Genomic DNA, 27,388 nt, shown 5'->3' on the forward strand with positions numbered 1-27,388 from the left:
GTCAGGTTGCTGGGCTTTACATGACGCAGCTCTCTGAGAGGAGATTGATTTTTTTTTTTTTTCGTTGCTTTTAGCCGGCAGTCCTGCAGGATGCTCGTCTTGCAAAAGAGGAGCGCCTGTTACTTCAGCAGTGCACAGACCAGCAGCTCAGAGCAGCTACAAAGGCAAATAGAAAGGTAATAATCCGTATTATAGGCAGCGACAAAAAGCCCTTAAAGGCACAACCATGGAATTAGCTACTGAACGCGCCTGGAAATGCACGAAAGAAGACGTAGCACTTTCATGACATCAGTGGAGTTCTTTGAATTATCTTCCATGCAAAAGATTTCAGCATGTGGCGTTGAATCAAACACAAGCCGGGCAGCGGTCATGAAATCTTTGTTTTCACCCGCCCCTTCTTTCTTTTTTTATTTTACTCGTCAGTGTTTCTCTCTCTCAGTAATGAACTGTGTCCAGCAGCAGTTTGGCACCTTTGACATCCTGCTACATCATGAGATCTTGATTAAAATACTTTTATCAGGTTTCCTTAAAAGCTGCGACCGCACAGAGAAGCATCTCAACACCACAACTAATTAATGTAGCGGAGTTCACCTTCAGTTCATTTGCTTGGGATGTTCCCGTTTGTGCTAATGGACTCGGTTGTGCTCCTGACCTTCTACTGTCTAGTCTGAATTTTGCATCTGCAAGTTAAATAGAGGATCGGATCAGCGCACACCGCAGCGGCTCTGTGGAGCAGTGATGGCATGAAAGCTTCTGATTGTGAAAAATGTCCATTGTAAATATCTTCTGTGAGATCAGAACGTATCAAAGAGAAAGTCTTTAGAGAGGGATAAAGGTAAATGACAAGATTATCAGCATTTATCCATCATGGCATCTTTCCTGAATTTCTATCTTTTTTTTTTTTTGATCAAATGAAACATAAATGACATCAAAGCAAATATATTTATAGTATACTTTTTAAACATGTTCATAGTTTGAAAATGGTGGGAATTCATCATTTGTAAGCCAGTCGGTTGCTGCTTCTTCTATCTGCAAAGGTTCAACTTCCTGAAAATGGAAAATATTATTCTCAGGGATTGTTTTTTTTTTTTTTTAGTTAGTGTCCTGTTGTGTTTCTCTCCCATTTATTTATTTTTTGGCTGCCGTAGGCACGCCTCAAGTCTGCGCGCTCGTCAACACAAACACAGTAATCAGTCAGCCTCGTCCCACACTCTTGACGGCTTGTTGTAAAGAAATAAACAGTGATTTTCATGCTTTTTGCATCACGGCCCGTCTCCTGTGCACTCAAGAGATCCATTACCATACAACACCTCATTTACGTAGCTAGCTTTCAGAGCACATCTGCGCCACAAAATCTCTTGCACTGAAGAGCTCGTCTAATGGGCAGCTCCAATAAAAAACCAAACAAGATAAAACAAACACACACACACACAAAAATAACACTCTAGATTTTAGATTCCTCGTGTGAAAACAGCTGTCGTCACGGTTTTTAGGAGTTGGAACAGTCCAGCTCTGGTTTCCTTCTTGTTTACATTTAAAAAGTACTGATTAAATCCATTTTAGTCCCTACTGGCCGCACTGACTTAATGAAATATCTTTAATAGCTCCATATTTAGCATGTAAACATGCAGCAGTGCTTCACTGGTAAATGCTGAGTAGGTAATTAGTAGACTTTAAGACAATAGCTTGCAGTAGCAGATACCCACTTAGACTAATGGCAGCTGAATGGCATTGCTTGTAATGTTTACTGTGTAATTACATGTTAATTATGATTCTTTAGATGAAAGCTGTACCCTGCGTTTTTATCAATTTACTGACTACAGTTGTTTCAAAATATAAGCAACTAATTCACCCCCATAAGTAATCATTGGTAGTTTAATTTGTTGTTTTATTCCTTTTTTTCCCTCTTTCTTTTCTTTAATTTGAGAAATAATAGGAAACCTTTAGTAATTATATATTCTCAGTTGGAGAAAATCCCTGAAAATTTAGCCTGTTATGAATATTGAATAAGTTCTGCCTTTCTCTGACTAGTCTAAAAATAGAAACAAAAATAGGGTTCCTTTTAAAAATGAGGGCAACTCCAGATGGATGGAAAAAATTAGCCTTCTAATAAACTGCAAAACAGCTGAACATACTTTTCTCCTTGACGACTCTTAAGAATTGCATATTTAACTCCCATTTAATAACTTATTTATACTTAACTGAATAAAACCATGTTTTCTCAAACATGAACTTCATGGCGAAAATGACAGGAACATGTCCAGCATCACAGCGATCAGCCGCTTAAATAGCTTTATCATTTCTGCTTGTATCCAACTTTTCAAGCAAAGTGGTTTTTGAGTTAAAGAGAAATATGAATAAAAAATCGAAGGTTACAGCAAAAAAAAGAATACGAAATATTTTGAATTGAATTAGTGTGGCTGCTTTAGGACACTAAAATGCCTACTTAACTTCTTATTCTCCAAAATTTAACAAAGGCTTCATGAGAATTACCCGAGGTTATGAAAGTATCCGGTGTTGTCTGTGTAAAATACGATAAATTAACATATTTATTAATATAATGAAGCAGCTCCGAGCAAAGTACTGTATAAATGACTGATTATAAGCAGCAACGCAGAAGTTAATTTTAGGTATTTTATGCAATATTGTTTTAATATTTCATAATCAGCTGTAAAATAGCAGCAATACAAAATATGACCAAAAAAACCAACTGCTGTTGTTCCAGAAGCATGACTCTTACGAATTGTGACGACATTAAACAAAAAACAAAAACAGCAAAACTGACCAGTGCTGCATCAATAGTCGTGTTACAAATAGGGTTTGCTTTTTAACTTCTTTGCTCCTTCGTTCTGTTAATAGTGTAAGTCACGACTCACTCAATTATAGGTAAACACAGGAAAATGGAGGTCAATAGTCAATGTTATGATCAATTTAACAGCTCAAGGTTCTTTTACTTGTTCTTCCATTACAAGTTTTTAAATTACTTTTTTTTTTTTATGTAATTTGCCTCTCCTCCCTCACCACCCCGTCCTCTGACCTGCTACCATCCTCAGACCTGCTCTCATATATCATTATTAAAGAGCACCGATTCAGGCGCTTTATCAGAGCCAGCCGTCCGGCGAAAAGCTACAAAGGGGGCAGAAAACTGATCCCTCTAATGAGCCACTTTTTACCATAAAGAGGTGAGCAAGCTCGCCTCCGTTTGTACAGTCCAGCCAGACTTCCTGCGCCTCGCAAAAAAGACAAACGGGGGAAATGGGATTTTAATCCTTTTGGATCCTCGTTCAGCAGGGGAAAGGTGAATCGTTTTCACTGTGAACACAAAGAGAAATGAACACATTTTCCTTCCGACTTTTTAATCACATTGTCAAACTTACATATTCTTTCAATAATTGCGTAATTGCATGCAACATCCATTGACTATCGACTTACATTTACATTGCTAAGACGTGTGAGTTATGAAAGGAGCTGCAGCTTCCTGCGGCCTCACTTGTAATGCGACGCCTCAGCTGCTGCACTTAGAAACATGCTAGCAGCTTAGCTCTTTAGGATGGCAGCGTTCATGCAGATCAGAGTCAACGGTGAGATATCAGAGTGTTGATGAGAACTTTTGACTGCAAATTCATATCTGTGAGAATCAGAAAGCAGTGATTTGTGCACCGAAAAAAAGAAAATGTCACTTTAACCTTAAAAAAATTTTATTGGTCACAAGTAATTGAATGAAGTTTTACTTGATGACTTAAATTAACTTGGATGAACTTCATTTGATGCCTAATGACCAATTAACGCAGTACGTTTAAGTTTGATCAGCTGACAACTGACAACAGTTGCTTTGACATTCATCACCGTGCTCACTGTTTATTTTTTTTAAGCCAAATTTTTTATTTTTTTTGTCAAAGTTTCCCTAGGCAACAAAATATACTCTGTGTAATTTTATCAGGGCTGCAGGAGGCGAGCTTCGTTCCCCCAGCTGTTCCATCTCCACACACCGCCAGACGTGGGACTTATGTTGTTTTCGACGTGCGGCATGCCATTACTGCTTTTATTCAGCGGCGGCGGCGGCTGTCGCGTGGCGCGGAATAAAAACAACGGACATCTTTGCCGAAATCAGAAATGACATCCAGCGAAGCATAGACGGAGGGAAGTGATGAGGAAAAGAGAAATGGGTTCCAAACAAAAGAAAAAAGGGGCTGTCAGAACAAAGGAGGCACGAGCCAAATCTCTTTTCAATCACCGTAGGACAACGTGTGATTGTTCAACTGTGCACAAACTGTTGTGCCACCCGAGTTAATGTGGAGGAACTTTGGAGCTGCTGTGTCTGTGTTTCTCTGGAGGCATTGTTTACATCCCACACGTCATTTAAACGGCCGGCCGTGGGTGTGCCACTTTATCCACCTTGTCCCCGTTGGGCTCAGCATCTCGACGGCGAGTAACTTTAAAGTGCTGCAGAGCAAAAAATTCACTCCGAGACGCCGCGCCGAGTTGTTTCTTAAAGCCTCAAAGATAATTTCTGCTTTCGATCCCTAACTGAAAGCTTTGAACTGTGTGAGACGTTGTTTGGTAAATCACACTGAAGATGGAGAAAAATCTGCAAACCGTCTGAGCTTTTCTTTTCATTTCAGTTCAAATCTGTTAGGGTGTGTTGGGGGGGGGCTTTTTTCTTTTTGTTACCTGGAATGTTACACTTCATTTCAGTCCCAGGGGATGAAACAAAACAATGAAACTAACTTGATAGAAGGCAATGACTAGAGTTTCTTTTCCACATTCTGCTTCCCCTTGTACCGCTAACGCTAACACAGCAGCGACAAGAGGCAAAGGCAGTGCAACCGTCTTCACCACCCTGAATGCTTTTACAAAAACACATTTGTTTTCTTGTGCTATTTTTTCCCCCTAAATGGCCATCATGGATGTTTTCTCCAGGAAGAAGAGAATTTTAAACATGTAACCACGCACAGGCATGTTATTGTTTGGACATGCCAAAACAATAACAAAAAAAGATAATGTTGCTTAATAAGTTTCAGGTATAGACCTGCTCTATTGGCAAAGTGACTTTTTTTAAAAATGTATTTTTACATATTTATTAAAACTGGCACTATGTTATGACAGTATAGTATGAGATGAATAATCTGTGACAAATGGAGCTCCACCTCCTGTCTGGTTTGTTCAGAAACAACCAATCAGAGTCAGGGGGATGGCCTTAGCGCTGTCAATCAACATCGTGTAAGCGAATAATTTTTGTAAAAGTTGCATATTGCAACTTCAAATTACTTTTGACATAGAAAATAATTCAGGTTGCCATTTGGCAAGTTGTGTCCTGCTAAAAATGTGTGGGATATTACCCACTGAAGGTAGGTGGAATTTTATAATTTCGCAGCTAAATTGCTTTGATTTTGAAATAAAATATCTTTAAAAGACAGAATTAATTTACAAAATAGTTTTGAAATGTTCACATCTCTGAAGCTTACTTAAATTCACAAAATTTTGGGGGGGAATGTTTTTGGATTTATGAAATTATAGAAATTGTCCAGATGATTTGAGTGTAATATGGTTTTCAGAAAACTTACACAAACAAAAGGCATCAGTACTCTTATTTTCTAAGCAATAAATGTTGTATGTTTCCAAACAGAAATGTTGCAAAACAAAAGAATGACTGCAGCATACTGACTGAAATGATCAACATCATAAATTCTCCATGGATTATTGAAATAAGACGAACAACTTTAAAGTAAGAAAAATATTATCAACTAATATTATCAATTATCTAACTCTGTACCGTGTCCCTGTGCTTTCAATTAAATTTGTTTATGTACGTCAACATCTCTGGTAGTCAATGAATATTCATCTCAGAATGATGTTTTGGTTGAGTGAGTTTTTATCACACGGTAGAACAAAGGAAGAGCATCTGTAATGAGTTACATCGTCGTGCTGAAAGGCTGCTTCCTGGAATGTCTTTACGTTCATCATAAGCGAAAGTGGAACTTATTAGAAAATGCTGACGAGTTTAACCTTGCCCGACGACGCTTCTTCACCAGAACTCCAATAGGTTTTCTACAGATGAGACTTTGACTCAATGTGGGACAGCACTAACAAAACAGAATCATGAATTGTAATGCGCGTTCATGTCGTAGGAACCCGATCATTAAATCCCAGCCCAAAAATGTTTGGGATCTTTCCTTTATGAGAACCTCACACTGCAGGAAAACAAATGCTTTTTTTTTTCTTCTAAATGTCTTGTTAAAAATGCCTTGGTTCAGGAAAAGGAGTGTGCTCACTTGCATGGGAATTAATTAAACAAACAAAGAAAAAAAAACATCTCAGTTCTTTGTTTTCTTTTTTTCTGGGATCCTAACTAACAAAGCTGATATTGTTTGGTGTAGTTCTTTTGTTTGTGTCGCTTCAAATTATACTCCCGGTGGCATCTACTCCTCCTGGTGCTTTGGCAGACAATAATATTCTTTCCGCTGCCAAATTTTAGGAATGCGTCCTTGTAGCCAACGTGCGAGATTTACAGTTGTGAATATTTTACCGTACAAGGGCAAACTCACCCGATTTCATAAAAAAAAGAAAAAAAGACTAGATTGTTCGACCTTGTGCTCATGACACAGCAGTAATAGTCAAAGCTTTGACTAGCAGATTCGATCGACTTTCACATCGACTCTCTCTAACTGAGGCGTGTCGGTTTGTCGGGTGAAGGCACAGAGGAGGGTTTGAAGACGATCCGTCGCCGAGAGACGTATGAGGCGACGCGGTGGGTGACGCCATGCGCCAGTCAGGCGGCCATCACAAAACTCCTTCCTTTGTGTGTAAGCCCACGGTGACATTACTCTGACCTGCTTCTGTTGGGTCTCGAAAGAGGAACCCCGCTGGGTTCACAAGGACGTTCTCTTTAAGCCAATAACTGAAGTGTGAAAAGGGCTTTAGCATGCCATGACTCACCAATCCCATCTGGGTACGTTCTCCTGCACCGTGGCTCCTTTCCATTTGAAATGTATACCGTAGTATACATTTCAGGTGGTGTTTTGGACAGCGTTATCAAATGAAACCCTCTCATGTTTTGTTCTTCCTCTTAGCACTTAAAATTTTATTCGGTGGTTGCGCTAAAAAAAATGACAACATTTCAGTCTTTCGTGTTCATTTTTATTTATTCTAAAAAAAAAATACAAATTTTTATAAATCTTAAAACGGAAAAGTTTGAGTTTACGGAGACGTTTCTGGGAGTGGTATCAAACCTGGTGTCCGCTAACATGTCTCAGAAATTTTCTGGACAAAACATGGACATTTATGAGTTTGGAAAGTCAATAATTTGTTAGAAAACTTTCTGAAATTAATCTCAAAGTTTCTGGCAGAAGTTTACTCCCCCTATTACTTTTCTATCTGCAGCGGCTCTGATACTCTGTTGCATATATTGGAGTTTACTTGACGGTCTGAAACATTTAGACATGAGGTAACAGTAGAATATGACAAAATTTAAATATGCTAATGCAATGTTGGCACTGAAGCACTTGGTGTGTTTTCACACCAAGTACTTCACTAAGACAAAATGAATATTTATATGTACATATATTTATTGCCTTGCATGATGGTTTGGCTGCCAAAATGTGAATACTGATTCACTTGAAAGTCATGATTAGCATGTCTGTCAGTCACTGCAGATCCAGAAGAGGTAATTCATATGTTTAACTGTCCTTGTAGCGCAGAGGAACAAATGAACTGTCTCTTTGTAGGACGTCTTTGAAAAGTGCCATCTTTAATGTTTCATGCTGGGAACAGTGTCAGTGAGTTGCTGCACCTTCAGAAGGAGATATGTTAGGGCATCCTGTTCTGCAGGAAGTTGATTTATCGGAGTTAAACCACCCGAAAAATGTCGTTAAAAGCACCACCGGCACCCTGCATCGCCCAACCGCTGGTCAACGGCTCAATCGATCAAATAAATGGAATCAAAGCGGAATGAAGATCGGTGGAGCTGAGACGCTGCGGAAACGTGTTGCCAACGTTGTATTCCTTTTGTTTTGTTGTGTTGCACAACAAAAAGGGGAGCCATGAATAATTCAGGCTCTCCCCGATGACTGCCCATTTGCAGCCGCTCCTTCGGCGAGCAGACTCCATGCATTCTCCCGCCGTGCTCCTCAACAGACGGCGTGTTTTGTTTTTTTGTCTTTTTGTAAATGGCAGCGAGATACATGTGACCTCTGAGTAGTAGGACTCCGCCATCCTTCCGCGTCTTAATTTATTCATAACCCTCCGCCTGCACCGGGTACCGCAAAAGCCCCTTATCGTAAAAACACTGTGGAATATAAAAACGAATGTATGGAGGATTATTACGGCCGTATGTAAATGCCGAGGTGAAATACGGCTCCCCTCTTCATCAGAGCGCGAGTCACAACAAGGCGGGAGGCAAGGGAGGAATAACAGAATGCAGTGGTCATAGATAATAACTCGATTTGCCGTACTGTAATCCATGAAGGGCATCTCCATCCCCCCCTCCCCGGGCAGCATGGCATGTCATTTTTCTTCACCGCTGGTTCCTTCAATCACGCTGATGTGAGGCTGCCTGCAGTGACTGCCTAGAAAAGAGACGATGCTTGATGGTTTCTCCGCGAAGCTTTATTTCAAGATTTAACGCTCGCATCTGCGAGACGAGCTGCCAATACCGTTTGAGGGCTCAATCAATTCATCCCAGATGGATGTTCATGACAGTGGAAAATGGCGGGTGACAGCCGATTGTCTGAGAATGTAGGACTGGCTGAACAAAATGTGATATGCAGTGTGTTTTTGTTCGCTTTTGCTGCAAAAAACCCAGAGATTCTCGACAAAACATAACTTATGAGTAACCTTTTTTTTTTTGCGAAATATTGGAGCTTGTTATAAGTCAATAATTCCTCACTATTGTGGAAAAAGTAGTAGTTCCACTGGGAGAATATTTAACTTATAACGTGAAAAATGTCATGTCAGGAGTTTATAAAATCTGTCAATGGAACCAGTACTTTTGCATCAATATTTACATTTTCTTGGTCCTTCTTAGAATTGGAGTTCATTTAACTTTTTCAGAGATATTTCAGAGATATTGGGTTGTTTTTACGATTTCAAATGTTAAAATTTCTCAGTCAATAGTTGAAATAACTCTGAAAGAGTTAAATTAAATTAACACCAGTTCTGAGGAAGACCAAAGAGGCTCGACTCGGTGTTGATTTAACACTGACAGATTCGCTGCTTCTGGGTGAAAAGGTACTTGTAAGTTAGTTTTGTCTTATTTCAAGTGTATTCATACATCTGCACTGTCAACCAGTTAATCAATCAACTTTATTTGTGTAGGACATTTCAGCAACATGGCAGTTTAAAGTGCTTTACAAAATGAAAACGTAAAAAAAACCAGCATAAACATGTACAGTCAACAGTTGTGAAAACCAGTAACAGACATCGCAGTAGAAATTGGATTTTAATGTTGGGAAAATAACCTCTTTTTTTTTTTTTGTATTCACCTTTTGTAATCACGTTTTTTTTATGCACTATTGCGGTGCATGCTATCTGTACATTCAAAAGCAAAGACTCTGTATGAAAGCAACACAAGGTGCTGAAGAACGGTTCGCTTCCAGGCAACAAATCTCCTGTAAGCCCTGTGGTAATCATGAGGGTAAGCAAAGGCGGGAGAATGTGGTGACATTGTTACAAAGTGGCAAGCTTTGTGCTGGGAGGAGGCAGTGGGTGGATGAATGCATCAACAAAACATTGTCAAGAGTCGGGAGACAACAATTCATTTCCAGTACGGAGTCAATTTTGTTGACGCAGCACTTTAAACGCAACTAAAGTTGACCAATGCGCTGTGCAACCGGGCCAAATAACATAATGGAATATACAGCGAAAAGCACAATAAAGAGGAAGGAAAGACCTTTTACAGGAATTATGTGCAATAAAAAAATATAGAGAATGTATTAAACTGGAAACCTTTGGCCCTGTGGGTTTGCTTCACAAGACATTTCAATTGAAAAATTGGTGGCTGTGCCTCTACTTATTGTATTAACCAGTTATTTAAAGTTATGTAACGTGGGACAAAAAATGACCTGCAAAAACACAAAATCTTGCCAAATATTTTTAATAAAATGAAACTAACTTTAAGTAACTTTTCAGGAAGATAGAGGAGCTAGTTTTACATTAATAATTCCTTAATATTGACCAAATAAAATACCTGTTCCATTGGAAGATTATTTCACTTATGGGAAAAATGCCTTGTTATGAGTGTAATAAGCTACCAAGGGAACTTGTGCCTCTTCATTAATATTAAGTAATTATTGGTTTAAAACAAGCTCCTATATCTTGCAGAAATGTTACTTTTAGATTAAATTTGTCTTATTTCAAGTGTACTCAGATATCTGCAGTAGAAGCTAGATCAAAATAATTGGTAACATTTTGTCTTTTTGCAGTGAGCTTAAATTAAAGGTCGATGTTATGTAAAAAATAAAAATAAAAAAAGCGCTGTAAATTGATGTCCTTTAAGCTCTTTATCCCTATGCTGACATGAAAACAAGCACAGAGACACATCAGATATACACCACAGAGCAACAACAAAAAGCAAGACGTAGTTGATGTGACTGGATGGTGCTTTGACTTGATAATTTGTGGTTTCCTGAGTTGGCCAGCTCTGGACCCATCAGTCACAGAGAAAGGATTCGTTCACTTCTGCTACATATTGCAGAAAATCAGGTTTATTTTCTGCAATACTGTTAGAAAGTATTAACACCAATTTATTGCACTGACTGCTCCTTTTCTTTAGAGATTGTATATGTGTAAGTGTGTTATGGGTTGATTCAGATACAGTCATCTGGAGTGGGTATAATTAGGATATTTATGTTCAGTTTAAATTACATATTTACATACACCATATTAAATAAACACATGATCTTTGCTTTGATCATGTGTTTATTTGATTGCTTTGACTTTTCCAGATACCAATATGATACCTGGTAATAAATATGATACCAGGTATCATATTTCTTTGCTTAATGCCAGATTAATGAGAGTTATTGTGAGATACATTTTTCCATTACAATCTTTATATTCAGTTATGGTAATATTACATTTCACAATTTGATATGGACAGATCACTATTGATCTGTGACATCACAAGCTTCTGACTGAGGATAATTCTGAATATTTGAGTTAATCGGAGGACGTAGTTTGATGCAACGCCTCAGGCCTGATGCTTCCCTGTGAGACATTATGGGATAATGAAAAGAGGTTCAGCCAAGTTACCTGTTAGAGTGCAGTGAACATTGTTTCATTTTCATTTTTTTGAATTCTGCAGCACATCTACATGTTAAGGTTGTCAAAGTCAAGCTGCATAACTGACCTACTTCCCTCTCATTCCCTATTTCTTTCTAATTCAAACTTTTTCCTGACCATGTTATCTACTTATCACAGTCTTGACAGCATCAAAGCACTGCATCCATTTTTCTTTTATATATCAGGAGTGCATTTAAGAATTAGCGCTTTATGTTGACAACTTGTCAGCTAAAACCAGTGGTAGTTGTCATCGGCGAGCAGCTTTTTGACCCCCAGCAGGAACATGGCAGTGGGATCTTGTGACGTCACAATGGAACGTGTCTGTATTTGCTGAATAGTTACTTGTAAGGTATTGTCTTATTTCAAGTATGCTAACATATTTACACTAGAAACTAGACAAAGAATACTTGGAAATATTTTTGTGTTTTTACAGTGAAGGATGCACAAAATGTCTGACCAAAATAGTACCAAACGGGAAACAAAAATTTGACCAAAAAGAAAAAAAAGTGCCGTCTTATTATTACATTTTCCTCATTGATATCTGGTTGAAATTGCGATTGAATTGAGTTGAACCTATTTTTCTCCTAAAAGCCATTGAGATTATGTTTGTTGTGAATTAGCCATGTACAAATTAAGTGACCAGCAGGCAACGGAATCAAAATCAGCTGTGCTGGCTAAATTTGTGCTAAAAACTGTACAGCCATGAAGATAAACTAGCAAGGAAAGAAAGTCAAAGATCCGACCAATGAACCTGAATGTTACACATATTTTAAATATGTCTTAAATTCCTTTTGCATGTTAAAATTTGCAGCAGCAGCATCAAACTGCAGACCAGGAAGTAGGATGAAGATGCGTCATTAGCTCAGTCTTTAGCCAAGTTCCTGCAGACATCATGGGAATTCCAAACACCAACAGAGGCCAGATCCACTGCCTGTAGCAGGAAAGTTTGTTCAAATAAATGGATCAATATCTCCCCTTATTGCTTTCGCTACTTGATCCTGTCTGGCTGCGATACTCTCCTTCCTGAATCCAAATGAGCTCCTGTCATCCCTGTTGTTTAAACAGACCCGGCTCCGCGGGACAGAGCCCGAACCGTCTTACGCATTACTTGAAAGCGACTCGATCAATGAAATGTTTGTCAACGAAACTTGTCTGCGTGTTATGATTTGAGTTTTCCTTGTCAGCCTCATTGATCATTAGTCCCGCTCTGCTGCCCACATTTGGATCTGTGTGTGTGTGTGCGCGTGTGGGGGGGTGTGTGTGTGCCGTTGTGAAGCAGGCTGCTCAGCAAGGCGGAACCAGGTGTCGGTGTCGGAGTAACACTCTGATTAAATCTCTTGCCTTTTTGCTTGTTCCCCCTGCATGCTCTCCTTTAGGCAAATATATTAGAAAGAGGTGACCTTTCGTCGGGTGTGCACAAAAAAAAAGAAAGAAAAAAAAAACTCGAGTGCTTAAACTTCAAGAACCAGACACGTTGACTTCAATTAATTGTGGCCGGCATAACAGCAGGTGACACGTACGAGATGGTTCGCTGCACCGTGCTCATCGTCACTCCGAGGCATTGCACTTTTTTTCTTTTTCTTTTTTTTTTTTTTACCAGAAGAGAAGGATCTCACAGTCACAGTCTGCTCTGCAGCACCTCAGTCTGTGATTAGACCTCTCAGCACCAGTCAGGCGTTTAAATACACTCATCACGATGTGAATATCATATCCGTTTTGACCTCTTAATGACGCTTTTGAAGCTGCACTCACAACATCGTCAACAAGTCTTTGAACAAGAATTGGGAGTACGCATTCATTTACTGATGTATTGTCAAAACAGCATAGGCTGGAAATGTAGAGCGTCAATTATTTTAATTTAATCTGAAATTAGCAGGTTGCACCACAGGAGTTTTGTCCACACCAACCAGCTCCTGAAACAATTCTACACTGCAAAAAAACACAAAATCCTACCAAATATTTTTGGCCTAGCTTCTACTGCATGCATCTTGGTACAATTGAAATAAGACAGAACCAATTTACAAGTAACTTTTCAACAAGATATAGGAGCTTGGTTTAAGTCAATAATTCCTAGACATGTTTCCCATGATACACGTGAAATGATCTGCCAGTGGAGCAACAACTCTTCCATCAGTGTTAAGAAATAATTGACTCAAAACAAAAAAAATTTGACCAGAAGATGTCAATAGTCAGGCTATCTTAGGCTACTTCAGTTACCCTGAAAAGGTCAACATTTAGACATCATTAGTGGCCTATATACATTTCAGTTTTTATCAGCAGTGTCATTTTGATCAGATGGAAAGCTTGTCTCTGTGTTGCCCTGCGACAGACTGGCGACCTGTCCAGGGTGTACCCCGCCTCTCACCCGAAACGTTGGCTGGAGATGGGCACCAGCACCCCTCCCGACCCCACTGAGGGAAAAAGGGTGCAAGAAAATGGATGGATGGATGGATGGTCAAAGCTTGATAACTGGCCAATCGGGCAGTTTTAGCGATGATATTTGTACTAGAAACTGGACCAAAAGTATTTGGTAATACTTTGAATAATTTTATCCAAAAACACACTCTGTTCACCCACAATATTACTAGAAGACACACTCAGAGTACTGTACTGAATTAGTGTATTGACCAAATTGATGCGATTGATAAAAATAAAGTGGCTGGAATGAATTATGGAAAGATGCAACAAAACTTTTATGTCACATAAGAGGTCAAAAACAAAGGATTAGAAGAAAAAAAAAATTTCTAAGGAATGTACCTTATGTATCTCTAACAATTATAATATTTGTAATAATCAAATTCATATAGCGCTTATAAGGGCACTCAAAAGTAGCTCAATGAGATTAATACCTTTGCTATGATCATTTACATCAAGTGTAATTGCATATATTTTAGGAACTTATTGTGAAAATACATTACCTGCATTGTGACTTTTATAAGACAACTTTGTTAACCAAAGGAAATAGTAATAATAATAATAAAAAACCCTCTTTGCACCTTGTTGGGTCTGACTTGCAAACACAGGGGAAATTGGGCCTGAAAAATTGAGGAGGTAGGCATTAGAGGCAATTCACTTCCCCCCTCACTTTCACTAGGTAAAAGATGAGTCCTGTACCAAAGGATATTGAACATTGATGGAACATTCCCTCTAAAATAACCCAATTATTGTCAGAGTCATATTGCAAACATTTCAAATGCTGATTAAGGGCTGTTTTGCGGGATGATAAAACCGTCTAAATCGAATGAAACGCCACGCCGCCGCTTCGTCGTTGTCGGGAGGGAGGGTTTACGCCACCTCCTGCAGCAGGAAAGGATCTATCAGCAAGTCGTGCTCTCATCCGTTTCGAAGGCAGCAGCTGTAACACAAACACTTTTTTGCAGCTTTCATGCTGCATGACCTGGTGTGTGGTGTCGACTGCTTCACTGGGGCTGAAATCGGGAGCCCAAACAGCAACAAGAGCGGCCCAAGGAGAGGTCTTAGATTCTTTTGGGGTGAAAAAATGAGTTTGAGACAACAGCTTTTAGCGTAAACAAAACAATATAAAACGTTATGATTAGGCTGCCATTTTTGCATCTTAAAATGAGAGCGATTCGGTCTAGGCTATTCATTGTGACTTCTTGAAATCCCTAAAAAACCAGACGGACTGAGATTGCGTTCTCGCACTTCAAGCTTTAGATATTATTCATGGTAATGCGAGGCATATTTTCAAGAGGTCCCATTTTAACTTTTCATAAAGTCCCAGTACCTCACTGGAGGTGACTCGTTTCCACCCTGCATTACTCTGCATCCATAATAGATGACTGGCTCAGCCTCGGCGGTGGTGTACATATGTTTACAACTGTCAAATTCACCAAGAGGAGTCACTAAAAGTCCTGAAAAAAAAAAAACAGCCATCCATCTAAGTTGGATGGCTCCCTAAGACCTTGTTCCAACACCATCTCTCCCAACAACATCAATAATACATACAGAGATAAATGCGCCCGAGTGCATCGGATCAAAAACAAGGCAACAAATGGGGAGCCGGGAGAAATAAGCAGCTCGCTGACGACGGACGGAGAGGGAAAACTCACACCACTATCACTCAAATTCAGATGATCCTCAGTGACAAGAACATTTTAATACGTCAGACGTGCATCAAACAGTTAAACTGCCAGAAATGAGACTTAAATGCTTGAAATGTTTGTTTTAGCTTTGAATAGTAGGATCAGAAGCTTATGAAAAACATCATTTTAAAACGTCAGCCTACTGAAATCTATGTCTATGTTTCATTTGGAAACGTTTTTGCATGAATTAAAGCGATTAGTCTGGTGTGGCTGTTTGTTGACAATATGGGGTTTATATCAGGCAGGTTTGCTGGCTATATAAGCATAGTGAAACCATGGTCATTAAATAATAATATCAATAACTTTATTGGTAACACTTTATTTAAATGGTTGTACATAAGAGTGGCATGATGCTGTCGTAAACATGACATAACACCTGTCATGAACGTGGGGTCTTCATAAATGTTTACGACTGTTGTCATGAACCGTGGTTCGGTAGATAGTTGCAGTTCTAATGTAAAGTTCCATTAAAACTTGTGTTAAAAGTAAGTTAAAAGTGTCAACTCTGCATTAAAAGTGTCATTATTTATTTCATGACAACTGGAAGACTCCTTCATGTCGATGACAGGTGTTATGTCATCTTTATGACAGCATCACGTCAGTCTTATGCACAATCCCTTCAAATGGCGATTTCAAACAAAGGAGATAAAAATAATCAATATAGTTTAGAAACAATTAAAATATCAACAAAAGAAGTGAGGTATGGAACTAAGGGACAAATGACAGAGTGAACGAGTGGGTGTTTGACTTTGTTTTAAAAACTCTAGAATTGTTTTTTTTTTCCCCACTGAACTTTTTTCCTTTCACCTAACTTTCCATAAGAAGGCTTGCATCTTTCTGTCAAAATCCAGCCTCTGTAGCTGTGATGTGTTGTGGCTTGCTCTTGATTTCAGTTTCTATCTACAGAACAACATTTTAGTCAGCAGGATTCCCAGTGACGGTGTGTAGGCCGTAACGGGGCCATAACAGGGCATTTCTGTATTAGAAGCACTTATGTCAACAGGCTTTATGTAATCGTCACTTGACATTTTGAATTACAATAAAATATGTGTCCAATAATATTAAAACTTGCTGAGGCATACCTGTGCAACTGCAGATGTTTTTCCCACTCATACTCAGATTTAGTTTTTCTTCAATATTAATGTTTGGCATCTATCAAACACGTTCTGCAGAGTAAAACATTTCATGTTGTGAAACGCCGTCACATGACAGCAGAGATAAAAATGACTGCCGTTGTGCATTGTCTACAAACCCAGAATGAACGGGCTTGACGACGTACCTCGGACTGACGGCTTTTCTTTTGAAGGATGCCACTGGAGCATAAGGTGACACAGAATTGGAGATTACAGTGAAGTACTTAAAAGTTTTCCCTCAGCTGCGTCGACGCTCCGGGGTTCTGCACGACGCCTTTGACTGAGTCGCTGAAATCGGGCGAACGATTTGAGGTGTTATCAGTATTTCACTTTCAAGTACATAGCACTTATTTTTAATACTTTATGTTTTATGGCTGGTGGCTTTGAAGCGCGGTATTTTTGTTAAGGAGCTATGGAGATATTTTAAACTTCCACCACTATCCCTTAGGTTTTTATATATCTATATATATATTTTTTTATTCTAAGCTCCATATTATTTATTGAACAGCCGTAGAGTATGTTCCCATGTCTTTGAAAGATTTATCTCTCTTTAAATTCATTTTTCCTCGTGAAATTCTGTAACTCTGAGTGAATCTCTTCAAAGGTTGGTGGGTGAAGTCCAAATTGAACATGCTATTAGATTTTATTTCTTTATGTCTGAAAATTGGATTAAATCCTCATGTAAGTTTAAAATTATGGTGATTTACATCATGTCTTTTTTTTTTTAAAGTAAATCAACATTAAAAGAAATGTTGTTTTGCAAGCTTTTGTTTTTTGTTTTTGTTGTTTTTGTGCGTGTGTGGGGGTGTGCCTGTGTGTGTGTGTGTGTGTGTGTTTTTTTTTTTTACCAAAGCAGTTTCAGTTCAAAACCTGGACCAGTTCCCTCCGTTGCCTCAAGCCGGACATCAGCTCTGGCAGTGAAAAGCAGTTTTCTAAGCAGAAACTTCCTTCTTTAATTCCTTCAGGGACTAGTTAATGAAAATCAAAAACCTATTACAGCATGGCTAAGAGACAACATGGCACCCAGGTGTTTAGCTTTCCAAAAGAAATGTGATTATTGATCTTTTGTTTAAATGATGCTAATTAAGAATCATGCCTTAGCCCAGATATACCTTTTTCTGAAAACCCTCCATACAGATGACTTTTATTTTATGTTTGTGTTCTGATCTTCTTTGGGCTTATTTTTGTCAGCAAGGTGTTGCTATATTCAGTTTATTTCTCTGTGCGGTTGTTCTTACCACAGTAGTTAATATCTTCCTTATTTCTTGTGTGTTTTCTTGTCTCACATCAGCATTATTCTTTTCCCCTGGTGATTTGTACATCCTTTCTGTGTCTTAGCTCAGCTCCTTCTGCATTATCTGTGTTAATTATATTATTTTTCCTCAGTCTATCTACGTTCAGCTCTCCCAGAGCTGCTCTAAATCCATCTGTTTATGCTCATCTGCTTTCATTATCACACTGCCCTCTTTTTCCTCAGTGTTTGAGCTATTATACCTTCTTGCCAGATGTTCTGTTCTTTTAGTGCCGTTTTGTGGTCAGTTTGTTCTGTTTTCCCACATTTACGTTCCCTCTCTGTCTCTGGTCTGTCTACACTGACGTCCTTTCAGAAACCAAGAAGGTGGAGATGCCCCAAGTTTCCTTTTTTTTATTCTATTCTTTTTTCTTTTTTTTTTTTTTTTACACATGCATGTGTGTGTATGTGTGTTGGTGGGGGCTTCAACAATAATGCTTAAATTTAATTGACAATAACATTTTAGCTAGATACTAGCTTCTTGTTCTGGAGCCATGGTAGAGGGGTGTGGTGTGCAGAAGTGGGCCCTTAAATTATAAATATATATAACCAGCAAAACAGCTGAAACACTGAGTGCCTTTACATCTAAACTAAAACCAAAAATGTTTAGTTGCTTTTGAACCATAATGAAACATTAATCAACATTCTGATGTTTAACTTGATAAAATATAACGCTTCAGATTGACTGTGTTGAATGACTTTGTATTTTTGTGTTTTTCTGATGAACTGCCCTATTTGCTGAAATGTGCTATACAAATAAACTTGACTGATTGATTGATATATGCAAAAATATATATTTTCCTTCAACATAGACCTGACTGTGAAGAAACTGGGCCTGATATCGAAGTTACATCAAACAGTTCAGAAATGGTCCGACCACAGAGACAGCTTCTGACTTTGCGCTCATCAGGCTGTGCTAAAGGCCCGCTGCGCTACAGTCGGTTTCTCCGCTTTGGGTTGGAGCAGCCTCCAACTCTTTGGTATAAAGAAACGGTACTGCAGCGCAGCTCCAGCCTGCTTTCAGGTCGCGCTCTGCTCCACTTTCACCTTACAGTTGGTGTCAGATGGGATCTGGGCTGGAGGTGAGCGATGACCAGGATGAACTCACTGCAGAAGCTGACCTGCTAAAGGAAGGTTCAGCCCGTGGCCTTTAGAGCTCACATCTAATGTTATATAGTCTGTAACAAAAATAACAACATAACAATTTGGGCCGCAGCCAAGCCTGCCACAGTTCAATTAATCAAGATGTCTGAAAGTTGACACCCATATATGTGAAATTTTAATAAAAGTTGAGATTCATGTCAAACAAATTAATCTATTTTTAAATACGATTTTTTTTTTAATTCAAATTATTTGAAATATTCACTTTTTTTTGCTCTTTGATGAAGACATGCCACGATGAGACAGATTATTAGGACAGCACACAATTCAAAGTGCTACATGATTAGAAGGAAAATAAAACAACAGACAAGCAAAAAAGAACAAAAAAAAACATTGCACTGCAGTGGCAGAGTAAGAGGAAAATTTTGACGGGTTCCATGCAGCAGCATTACTACTGCATGGAAGGACTTTAGATCTGGGCTGATGTTCTCCATCTTCCTGGTTTTAGTGAGAACTTGAGCAGCAGCGTTCTGGATCAGCTGCAGCTGGAGGATTTAATTTTTAGAGATAACTTTGCAGTAATCAAATAGACTAAAGGTAAACATACAGATGAGTTTCTCAAGGTCTTATTCAATACATATTTTATCTCTCCACCTTACAAATTTCAGCCTTTCCAAGGCGCTAGCATTCCTACTGTACGATTCTGCATGGTAGCCCCTGGATGTATTTTGATCTCTGCAGCTGGGTTGCTGTGGAAGTTCACCAGTCAGATATTGTTAGAGTTAATTCAGTAAGACACAGCAGCAGTTTAGGTTATTCATTAATGTACTTCATAACTCAACTCTTGTCTAATCAGAAGTAATCTCTCCTACAGTCTTTTCTTTAAGAGCTACAGTCTCAGCAGCATTGTACCAAACAGGGAAAACATTGGCTGCCTTTGCTTTGCATTGTCCCCACATTATGACAATGATATGACAGGATGCAACGCCATATTAGATTCTTAATGAAGGTCGGTTCTTATGTTCTAAGGTTGTTGTTTTTTTTAATTATTTTTTCCCCCACGTTTAACTTTGAGAACCTGCCCCTGTATTGGTCTGAACTCTGTCAGAAACTAGTTCTAACAGGAAGATCATGACATGATTAACAGAGGGACTAAAAGAACACAAGAACTTACAAATAACAAAGCAGAGGCGATGCAGACCAGGGCACAGGCGGCATCGCCAAGGGAGCGCGACACAGAACCCTGATGACAAACGACTTCTCTGAGGAGTATAAATACTGAGCAGGGTGATTGGTGGAGTGAAAGCAGCTGAGCGATTGCAGTGTGGGGGCACTGAGGGCTGGTGATAAGACAGAAGAGAGACACAGTGAACACTATCTAAAAAGAGGATGATAAACAAAAAGAGTAATCATGGGAATTACTCAGAACCCAGCCCCAAAAATAAAACAGACCTCAGACTGAAGCAGACAAGACAACAAACCCAAAAACTGAAGGAGAGACGATGATCACTGCCACAACAGATAGGTTTAAACTTTCAGACCATGACGTTTTACTTTGTCTAAATGAAATATCTACAATCCACATTTAACACTAGCTCATGTCACAGTGAGGTCTACGTAAAGCCTCTGTGGGAATTAAACAACTTAACATCATTTCAATCACTGGAATGACTAAAGACACACAAAAAAACAGACCTCAGAACTCGGAGCAAACATGACGAAAAACGTGCAAAGTCTTCGTCTTAGACATTGTACTCTCTCTAGTGTTAACTTTTAGCTTGTAATTTTCAAACTTCAGTTGTGAAGCTACGACCACAGTGTCTGTAAAACAGCCAACTGCAGGCTGTTTGCATGAGAAGACAGGCACATTAATTAACCTGCTAATATTGGGTTGTGTTACGCTATAAAAAGCAGAACTGCCATAAGTTATAATATTTTGCACAGGAAGCACTTGAAAATTATCTCATTAGCATCTGTTAATTCTATTGCTTGCTTAAGTTTGTTTATAAAAAATGTAAACAATGTTAAGCTATAACTGTAAAAAAAAAAAAAAAAAAAGAAGAAGTTAGATTCAGCTGCAGTGGGAATGTTGCTTTGATTTGCACTTTAACTTAACAGTTTTATTACCATGAAGTTACGGTACTTTTAATAAAGGTTATTATATCACCATAATGTCAGACCAGCCAAAGCTTACAGTGTCTACACCTGCTTACCCATGCTGGGTGGATGCCTGTCCCCATCGGCCTTTGGGCGAGACGTAGGGAACACCCTGTACAGATCACCGTCACAGGGCTGCACACACGCACACCCCCCCCACCCCCGTGCCCCCCCCCCACACACACACACACCCACACACGCACACCCCCACACACACACACACAACGCAGAGTACTAACAGTTATACACTCACTATTAACATAGATTATTTAAAAAGACCAATTTACCATATTATTACCATATTGTTACCTTTCTGCTACAATGTACAGGCAACCTTTTCAGCAATGAGGTCCCTACATTGCCTTTGGTTGTGACAGTACCTGAGTTTCTATTAAGCATAAAATTGCCCAAATTGAAATCATGAAAATAAATTAGCTTAATGGAAGCAACAGTTTCCATAAAAAGCTACATATGTATCCACTGCCACGTATGAGGGGTTGGTCGCTCCAACGCCTGAATAAAACTTTGACGTTCCCTCTGATGGCTGATAGACGATGAGCACTAGCACCATGGCTAAATTATGAACATATCTCGTGTAGCTGTTTGCATCCATTGCTGCCATGATTTTGACTAGCTTATTCAGGTGTGATTTTTATTTCACTTATTATTTAATGGAAACGCCGCAAATACAAAATTGTGCTTTTTTTTTTCAACATTAACAGAATGTAGACAAAAATTTGTGCACGTTTGTAAGAGAAACACAGACAGTGACAAGTAAAGACCGGAATCACAGTGATGACATTGTTGGAACTTTCTGTGTTGCAAAGTCAATTGGTGTTCAACAAACCTATTTCAGCTTATTCATCTGACATCTGCTTCAAAGTCGTTCACCCAAGTCCCCCATAAAACGGAAAGAAACACAAGCAGAAGGTGGTTTCTACATCTGGTTCTTATTCTACTGCATTGTTTGTCTCACATTTTCACTCTCCATTGTCAGAATGTCCTGTGATTTTTCACATTAAAAAAACGAGCAAGACCAAGACCTTTCCGAGACTAACATCGTAAATAAAGTCAAAGCCAAATTTTACATGAATTGCATGATTTTAAGTGACAAAATTAAGTCCACATAGTCAGCTGAAAGAGTTTAGAGGGGAAACTAAATCAATGTTGTTTTTTCTTTGGTGATACAACACAGCAGAGACAGGAGCTTCCTGTGTTTCTGTGTTGACGTACTGGAAGTGATTTCATCCCGTTTTTGTTTTTTTTTCATCTCCTGTTTGTCCTCTTTGTTCTGACCCTTTCTCACGACAGACAAACCCCGCTCTACAGTAGTTGGCAATAAATCCGAAAACATAACACAAATTACAGAAGACCGCGTGTCACCCAGTACGGAGAGAATGGAGATGTTTTCTGAAGGGAGAGGAAGTAAAGGGTGCTTTTTTTTTTCTTTTTTTTTTTAAACCTGTTTTGTTAGTGACTGCTGCGCCACCACCTCCCACCACCTGTCAAAGTGACAGCACTGACAGTCCTTGGGCACAACTCTGACATTATTTGCTGAAGGTAAATAAGGAAAAATATGTCGCCAGCGCGCATGATTCATAGTTAGTCCCAGCTCCTGTGTGCAGACATGTTTTCACGCTCGTTTTTGAAAACTTGGGGGGGATTGCTGCAAAGATTCTCTATAGTGTTGTTTCGCCCTCCCTCTTTTGGCGATGTAGTGGGGATAACAAAGATAATCCCAGAAGTTGTTTTTAATTTTTGTTTCATTTTATCTTTTAGTTTGGAATTGTTCTGCCATTGATCTCTGTGAAGGAATTATGTAGCAAAGCCATTTTTCTTTTCCCCTCCCTGTCATTCTTTTTTAGTATCTATTTAATTGTGCAAAAATGTGATCCAGCTGAAGCCTGCTCTGCTACTTTCTCATAACCCCGCTTAAAGGCTTGTATGGATCAGGATATGGTAATACTCGCCATACTAAGCCCTTGTAATCTTCATGCTTGAATTTGTGAACAGAGGGCCGTGTCTTTTCAGGGTACTGTAAATAGTGGCAGCATTATATAGCATAGCTGCGTGGAGGAAAGTAGCTCTGTACCGCGTGTTGAAAAGAAAAAATCGCAAAGACTTTTTCACAGCCTCTTGTAACTGTGCTGCTTTGACACACAAGTGCATTAAATATGACTTAAAGCTCAGAAGATGAACGGCTCTGGACTTATGTAATGTTGTCTTGGTAACTTTAATTCATTTTACTGCAACTTAAGACCATATGCATGTCTGACGGCATCCGGTAAACCGTGAAATCACTTGGTTTTTCATGAAGCCCATTTGGATTTTGTGGTTAAGGCTCAATGGGGCAGAGGTAGTCATAAAACCTTCATTTAGTATATCAGCACTGTCTTTTCTCATTATGAGCTCACGAAATGATCATTGTCGACATTGAAATGAGGCCACGCGCTAATGCGGTGAGACCTGAATGTAGTCATGTTCGGTGTTCTTTAATAATCAAGAGAGGATCTAAGTTTGGGTTTTTTTCCACTCGCTATTTATTTATTTATTTTTTCCCCCTCTACAAACCCTTACTCTGTGTAATCCAAAGCAATTGACATATAGAATTCCAGGCTTAGCTTCTATCAAGGGATGTTTGAAATGATTGGGAACTTTTTTTTTAACCAACATTCATATGAAAAGGCCTTAAGTTGTACAACTTTTTACTTTTAGTCATGTTTGGGCTTGCTGATGCACTTGCTTGTCCACTGCTGAGAAATAATTAAAGACTGTTAGTGCTGGGTGAAATGGCATGTAAAAATAAATTCCTCCTTTTTTCTTTTTATTCCAAATTTCATATCCAATTTTAATACATTTTCTTTAAAAAAAAAACTGACAGAAAATCTCTTAAAAATACTTTTTATTTCAATGGTTAACATCCGTTTGGAAAGCCAAGAAGCACATTGGTAGAGAAAAAAACATCCATATTTTCCAAAGAATAAATCTTGTCTATTTTGTCAATTAATCGATTTTTTAGCGATGAATCAACAAAATTGATTAATCAATTAGTTGATTTTGTCGCTTAATTGTCCAACCTGAAAATCTTTATAAAATATTTAAGCACAAGGTAGGCATCAAAGCAGCTAATAGTTGCATAATCAATCAAATCACAAACAGTTGTTAATCAAAATTGCAATTAGTGTATCATGTCAGTGCTAAGGTTTGAATCATTCACTTATCAGAAAACGGATTTTGTTTTTTCAGTTTCCCACTAAACTGAAGTGACTCTCTTCAATGGAGCCTGTCGATTATCACTGTTTTAACTTCAGCTCATTAGGTGCACACAATAATCAGATTTGTTCCAGCGTGTCAGCATAAGTCAGAGCAAAAAAAACACGTGAAGCACATGTAGAGAGGAGGATAGAGTCCCAACAACAATCAATTCTCACAATCTTTTGAACACAAATCATAGCAGAGCCAATCATTGCTGACGTAGCAAACGAACTTCTGCTCATCTGATTGGCAAAACGACAAGTTTTGGCAGGGAAATGAATAAGCTGAAAAACAAATGCACTAATCTATCTTGATTAAACGTGTTCAAAATGCAGCAGTTTATATGTCACTAATCATTAACACTGCTGTCTCGTCTCACTTGCCCTATAATCTCCATATGCGCAGAGCTTTAGATTGGCTCTTGGTGAAAAATAAGCTAGATATTCCCCATCTAATATTTTTAGAAGTATTGTTGTATCTGTACAAATGTTTTATGTAATCAACTTTTGTTTAGCCACGCTTTACACAGTTTTAATTAGGAATGCACCGATTGACTTTTTTCACTTGATACCGACGTCAATATCAGATCAGTATCAGCCGATACTGATCTGATACAGAAAAGCAGCTGAATTGAATTAAACCTTTTTATTTTAAAAGACATAAATGTACAGAATTCAAAATTTATCTGATAACTCTGCCCTTGTACAGCACAACAAATGTCACCGGATAACCGATCTAGAATTTTTTTCCATACTGAGACAGATACAGATACTAACATCGGATTGGTGCATCTGTAATTGTAACACAAGGCATGCTTTAAAACATTGTTTTACTTTTCTATCATATAACAACATTGCTGGACTAAAGTCTATTATTGCTGGAAGAATGAGAACATGGAGCTAGAGCTTGTTAAAGAGTCCTGTTTAGTTTTTATTATATAAAGTCTTAAAGTTGAAGATTTATAAATGCGTTAATATGTTGCATTAATAAATGTGTTTTTTACAGCTCAAACCCCAGGAAGAGAAATAGTTGTCACGGCAATGGCGAATGAGGATCTTTATAAACAAACAATCTATAAAAGCTGCGAGAACAGTTTTTAGATTTATCAATAAGAAAAGTATGTTAATGCATCTGAGGATATCAGTTTAATATTGTCAGAATTTAAATTGTTGGCACAAATACAAAACCCTCACTGGTCCATGGTAACATAAATGGTAGGAATTGTCAGCAGCTGGAAATAAATTTAGATCCACATGACCAGAACCTGCTATTCAACCTCCAACGCCATAACATGAGGCAATAATCCATGGGAATGAATACGGGTTAGTATTTTCAACTTGGATTGTTATGTATGTCTGAAACCTATCTCTGCAGAGATGCACGATATTGTTTGCTTCTTCCATCATTTGTTATCACTTGTATCTCCCCTCCTATTGTCTGTTATATAATGCAGTTATGATGTTTGAAAACGGATAAACCACTGCAATTCTCGGCATGCCTCGCTACATATTCTTTGCAGTAGATGCACACATAAAGGAAGTGCTGATATTGTTGTATTTCCTTATGATAAAGTTTGATTTGTTGCAGGTTTTCAGCCTAATATTTGCTGTGGATGGTGTTTACATCAAAACATGCAACACCTTTTTGGCTCCATACTTAAACTTGTACATAGGAATGGGAGTTTATCATATCGTTTATCATTTATCGTGACAAATATCATTATGAGATTTTGATATATTGTTATGACAATAAATTTCAATTTATGATGTTTTAAAATCCCTGAAACTATTTTCTCACATTTTGTTCAACAAAGCTATATCAACATATTTTAAAAAAAATATGAGAAACTGCAGTTACTGTGTGCGTTTAGTGACACAAATCACACTGATGTCCTAAAAAAAAAGCGTATTATGACTGGGAATGTTTTTCAAGAACAGAATTTGTGTTTGTGGGACTATAATTGCTGTTACACGCAATCATGATCAGATGACATAAATAGTTGATATAATCACTTTTACCACAATAGTACCACAAAATATCAGTATACAACTTTAAGTCCATATCATCCACCTATACTCGTATGTTAAAATTAGGTAAAATATCACCTGCAGCAACACAGGAGCTGTGGATTGGTTGGTCTGTGAGCATAATAATAATAATAAAGTAACCCGCCTCAATCAACACCGAAATGGATGTTTTATTTCAGCTCAATCCTCCGTTTAGTTCCTTTTGTTCTCCTGGTAACCTCTCCTTCCTCCACCAGCAGATTCATGAGTATCGATCGTCTGGGGGGGAGCACACACGTACAACCAATTCATTTTTGCCTGACCTGTAAAGGCAAAGGTTTGTAGAAGCTAATAAAAAGCTAATTATTCAATTATTCTTCTCCGACAACCCATTTTCCTTCAAACCATTTTATCTATGGTTGTGGTGCATTGGGAGCTCAGACGAAAAACAATTGCTTGTCTGAAATAATTACCTCACTTTTGTGGTTTTAGCCTCGGTTTTTATTGCGAGAGATCAGACCGAGCAGGATATGTCTAATTTACTAAGTGACATATATCCCATTAGTTCGGCGTTTTGGGGTGTTGCTAGCTTAAAAACCCTATTAGTGTTGTAATTAGTGATTGAACGCGTGCACAGCTGGAGAAAACATGAACATGTACAGCACATAATTGATACTTTCCCATATAGTGGCCATGATCTCATGTGAAAAGGAGCCCATTAATCAAAGTGCTGACAAGGGGAGTTGTGACCACAGCCAGTAAAAACAGGAAATGGCCTGACAGGAGGCGACTTCACGGATCTGCTGAGGACGACTTTAACCCCCATGGTTATGAAAGCTATCAGGCTATGCTGAACTACTGAGCGGTGTCACTATTATCTGACCGAGTGGTTTGTCACTTGCGCGCAAATCCGATGTGACATTGAGATTGTCCTTTAACAAGTGTGTTACAGCTGCGCCCTGCTTTATTGCTCGTCTTTATATCGACACCGCGATTGCTGAAGTTGGAGAATGGAGCTCCTCCGTGGAGAAAAAATAATAATAATTTTCAATTCAGACCTTAACC

At 38.6% G+C, this 27,388-nt stretch overlaps 1 protein-coding gene across 8 annotated transcripts in view; it reads left to right on the forward strand.

Annotated features, from left to right (window-relative positions):
* lrfn1 (leucine rich repeat and fibronectin type III domain containing 1) overlaps positions 1-27,388 on the forward strand; it is a 191,353-nt gene that overhangs the window by 111,893 nt on the left and 52,072 nt on the right. For 3 of the 8 annotated variants that reach the window (XM_081614926.1, XM_081614927.1, XM_081614928.1), the window contains one exon: positions 75-176. The exons of the other annotated variants lie outside the window; for them this stretch is intronic. The gene's annotated coding sequence lies outside the window, so the exon portion shown is untranslated. The remainder of the gene's footprint in view (positions 1-74; positions 177-27,388) is intronic. 8 annotated transcript variants of the gene reach the window in all.

This window comes from Poecilia reticulata, chromosome 13, assembly GCF_904066995.2.
Source record: "Poecilia reticulata chromosome 13, P_reticulata-male-v2, whole genome shotgun sequence".
NCBI classification, from domain to species: domain Eukaryota; kingdom Metazoa; phylum Chordata; class Actinopteri; order Cyprinodontiformes; family Poeciliidae; genus Poecilia; species Poecilia reticulata.